Raw genomic sequence first — 5000 nt, 5'->3', positions numbered from 1 at the left:
AGAACGGATAGGCTCTTTGAATCATTATTATAGCTCAAGTTTGATTGGATGAGGTAGGGGAACTTTCGCAACGTAAAGTGAGAGAAAAAAAAAAAGAAAAAAAAAAAAGGTGGTCAGTTTGATCGCCCTCACTTTCTTCATTCAGTGGTTGCCAACCTATAAGCTTTGCGGAAGCCATAAGATCAACTGGTTTTCCAACCTGCGAAGTCGTGTAATATTGCTGAGCGATTGCAAAGTTAGGAAATTCTGGATTTATTGCTTCACCCGGCAGTAAAACAGTTAAGAGTGCAAGAATGGAAAATTCTCTAGCAACTTCTAAAACCGAATAGGAGGGCTTTCCTATTTCTACAGTTGGCTGCATTTGGCATAATTTGATAGGCTAAGTTGTAAGGAAAAGATGTTAAATTCACTCGACTGAGCGTATTTGATGATCGAAAAGGAAATTATTTTTTCTTTTTTAATCCAACATCGTGACTTGGTCATTATGGTGTAACTCTCGCCAGATTTACTTGTTCATTGTGAATAACTTTGACGGCCTTTGGCAACGTGCCAGAGAGGAAGGCAAAGGGTTTATATGTGTCACCTGATTAAGGCCAAAACAATTACACGTGATGCGCCGTGAATTGTACAGAAAGGAGAGCGTGATTCGTGAGTGAGGCGTGATCTGCCCCCCTGCAATATACATGACCCGCGGGTTTTTTTCATTTCGCGAAAACCTCAAGATTTTCTCAAACCTCGCAAAAAAGAAGAGAGCTTTGAAGTATAGTTGGCGTATCATGTTTTCAAAGCTGATACTATCCGCAGAACGGAAGTTGATCGAAATTTTGAATATTCAGCTAACTTTGCAGGAAGTTGAGTCGTAAAAGCTGAATCGTAGTCGATGGCTTCTACAATGTTCAGTGAGAAAATATAATTTAGTGTCAAGGTAAAGAGTTGTAAATAGGAAATATAATGTGGCAGTAAATAATTATGCGTTAGCATTAAATTATACGTGTTCAGTAAAGAAGATCGAAATACAAATAACACATCAATTTGGGCTTTCCTTCAGTCAGTGGTTTTTTTATTATCTGCATGTTACTTTCTGCCTACCAATAGCTTTGCTGTTACTTTCCTGCTGTGAAAAAAGAAGCTCCCGGGCGAAATCTGAGTTATCTTACACCACTGAAATTTCTCTCTCGAGTACACGAAAATATCGCCAAACTGTAAGATAAAACTTACGCATAGTTTTCAAGCTTTACAGTTCGCAAGCTGACACTTTCTTCTTTTGCATCCTCTTATACTAATACACGAGGTTGCAAACTTGACTGCGTTACATATCACGCGTTACCAGCGAGAAGTGGTAAGTATATATTTTCTTCATTATATTGGATTTCGCTTCAGGCACTAAAACAAAACAGTCATCATTCAGTTTGCCATTCAGCGTTAGCCATCATCAAGGCTGTTGCTGAGGGAAGGCGCCGACTGAGGATGGAATCCAAAGCAAATAAGAATTCGCACGTTCTTATGTTTGGCCTTTCATTCAACTTAATTCTGACATTAGGCTCACTTGGTTTCAGTTGCTATTCTCTGCATCGATTAGATTCGCGTCTGACAGCACTTGAGCAAAATTCTCTGCTCAAAAACTCCCCGTACCATATTTCCAATCCTTTTTCTGGTGCGCCAGGATCTGCACATTTTCGTCCAAGTGGATCACTAGAGAAAGAAACTGGTCGCGTCCAAAGAGCTGCTGAACGACCATCCATGTGCGGCAAATGTAGCAGTGTTTGCGAGAATTTGAATAGTCAACGCAGTGTAAGTTTTACTCTGTTATCCTTCCTTTTTTCACAAATCCTATTAAATCCTTTTATTAATCTTTTAAACGACCTACCAAATTCTGTGACTGGATTTAGAAGAAAAAGAATACCTCCAAAGAGAGCCTTCACCGTAAAATCCCGTTATAATCATTTACTCGCCATGTCATCCAGAGTTGTAGCAGTCGACAAAGTAGAAAGAATATGTCATTGATAATTCGTTTTAACGACGACGGAAGACGCTCCAATGTCCATTAAATCGCGGCAACTTCCTCAGTGTCTCATTCCTCATTGCTTCACCTTTCTCTTTTCGTTTAACTTAAAACTATTTGTTACATTCAGTACTGTTTTTTTAATCTGGTACACTGTTTTATAAGAGGGTCTCAATGGGGTGATGGCTCTTACGGCTAACGGTTAAAATTTTGGTAATTTACGACTAACAACTTATTTCTTTACATTATGGTTTGCTTTTAGAGCTAAATAATTTTACGACATGTGATGTTAAACGTTGAAAGTATCTACGCTTATCGGCTAAATATTCTTGGGTAGTGGTCGATTGAATTAATTTATTTCCTTTCTTTTTTTTTCTTCAATCCATAGAATTGGACCGTGGAAAGAAATCAGGGAAATGTTGTTTGCGTTCAGGGTAAGATTTTCCTTTATACCCTAGTGGGTTCAACCACTTGAGTAACACAGTGGCAGAGAAAAATACACCGGATTAGTATGAAATAACTCTACAAAACACTTCATAGATCGCTACCATTATCAATAACAACAGAAGCATGTTACTAGGTTATATGCTTCTGACACCCAGCAAAAGTCGTGCCTTCTGAAACTGTGTATAGAAACATTACGATAACCATGGTAACTGCTCTCTCTCTCTCTCTCTCTCTCTCTCTCTCTCTCTCTCTCTCTCTCTCTCTCTCTCTCTCTCTCTCTCTCTCTCTCTCTCTCTCTCTCTTGCTCCCTTCAAATAGCTGAGGAACTACGACCAAAAGAATGAGGAATGCGCTCAAACGCGAAATCAAATAACATCAATTTTCTACACACAATACCACTCAGTGATATCGGTAGTTTCAATAATAGTAGTTTCGGTGATTAACTGAAACTGGATGTTGCTGTACCAAACTACATATTATAGAATTGTTGTAAAGGGCAGCAAAAGCGAACTTCGAAAGAAGTATTCTCTCTGTTGTTTAGTTGGATGCAAATATTTTTCGACTTTCTCATACAAAATTTATTTCATTTTTAACGTTAATTCATTCATTTATTTTAATACCGTTTCACAAGGCGCTCCAGGTTCTCCCGGCTTATCTGGACGCACCAGTCCAGATATACCAAACTATAGCGGTAGAGGTCAGTTAGGTAAGTCGAGCAATGAATATCCATTAATTGTTGTTCTTGTTTTTTTTTGTCGTTCTTAACCATATTTACTTGAAACTAATGCCTTTTCATTCCGCTGCTTTTACTTTTCAAAACGGTAATAACAGACCTTTATTTTTCAGAATTGCCACGCTTCATCTCAAAGCTTCCCCCCGCCATAACAGTGAAAGAGACACAAAATGTTCTGATACATTGTAAAGCAACTGGCTTCCCACAACCCGTGATCACGTGGTACAAAAATGGACACCTTAAAGAAAAGGAGAGGAAGTACTTTGGAGAAAGGAGTCTAAAATTAGAGAAAATTCAATTCCAGGACCGTGGTGTCTACACCTGTACAGCGGAAAATCTTATGGGCAGAGTAGAATTATCCGTTAACGTCAGCGTAAAAGGTCTGTCCAAGAGACTTAAAATCTCTGGCTGTCCTTATGACGCAAAAGTTGGCATTCAGTTTCACATATTTTCCTCCATTGAATACCTAGTGTAAATATTTGTAGTTATGTAGAGAATTCATTGCGAATTTTTAAAGGTCCGTATCCTGCTAGCTTATTATTTGCGCCTTGTAACAAATTTGAATTTATCGTAAAATTGTGCATCCAGGATGAGCGTAAAATTGCGAATAAATAGCTCGCCATATAAACTTCAATCGATAGTCCCGTCAAAGTTTGATCTCTAGTGCTAATCTATATTTTGCTGAACGCTATTGGGATGTACTAGTACCATCAATAGTAGTACTACCTTGCATTTTGTCTCATTTTAACTTGGTTTACATTTTGTGTTGTAATATTCTTTTGGTAGTACCAGCGAAATTTATTACCGAACCTAAACGTTCCGTGACCGCCTACAAGACATGGGACACTGTGCTCCAATGTAACATCTTTGGTTTCCCTTCTCCTGTGGTAACATGGACAAGATCAGGCGAGCAGCTTCCAGTCAACAGACATTTTATTAACGGTTCCCAACTAACGATTCAAAACACAACAGAGGACGATGATGGCGCTTACGTTTGCCAGGGAACTAACCAAATGGCAAATGTCACGAGAGTGATATGGGTCGTCGTTAAAGTTGTTGGTAAGTTTGGAGTTAAAAAAACAAACAAACCAACTAATAGACAACCTTAAGTAAAACAACAGTGTCCAAAACATTCCAATCTAGAATTGCACTGATTAATTTGTTTCTCCGTCTCTTAAGTGAATCCTTACATCGCATCCAGCCCTCCCAATGAAATTCAAGTCCAGCATGTTGGCGATACTGTAAAATTAAACTGTTCAGCCGGTGGCTCTCCTTTACCTAAAGTCACGTGGTTCAAAAATGGTCGAAGTGTTTTCTCAAGAGCTGCAGGTGACGGGAATGGATTGATAAAGAGTGAAATGGTCATTCATCGCTTCAAGGCAGGTGACTCGGGGATCTACACATGTCTATTTTACAACGGCAAGAATATGACAGCGGAGTCCAACACAAGTCTGAGTATGTTGGATTTCATTTTCTACAGTTACCTTATTCAATGTTTTTGCCATCTTATTATCCAGACTTCTATTAAACCATTTACCGGAAAATGTTTATCGCAAATGCAATCATTTTATTTCAGAGCTGGTAGCCCGTATTATCAGTGATAAGTATGGAAGAAGGGCTTTGATATAAACTTTTTTACTTTCCAAAATTACAAATATTCTTAGGAAGGTCCATTCTACCTACCTCCCTCAGCCAGCACAGTTTTAATATCGTACATTAACGCAGAAACGAATCATAAACTACTGCATATTGTGACAGCCAGCATTTAAGTCCTCTTTTTTTTCTATTTTGGATGTCATACTTTCTATTTCAATTTCT

The 5000-nt window shown here is 38.5% G+C and overlaps 1 pseudogene; it reads left to right on the top strand.

The window, feature by feature from the left end:
* The window catches only part of LOC131780493 (uncharacterized), a 15255-nt pseudogene that overhangs the window by 2005 nt on the left and 8250 nt on the right, over positions 1–5000 (top strand).

The sequence above is a fragment of the Pocillopora verrucosa genome, chromosome 13 (assembly GCF_036669915.1).
Source record: "Pocillopora verrucosa isolate sample1 chromosome 13, ASM3666991v2, whole genome shotgun sequence".
NCBI lineage: Eukaryota > Metazoa > Cnidaria > Anthozoa > Scleractinia > Pocilloporidae > Pocillopora > Pocillopora verrucosa.
The sequence above is the reverse complement of the archived record's forward strand: the minus strand, read 5'-3'. Positions and strand labels throughout refer to the sequence as shown.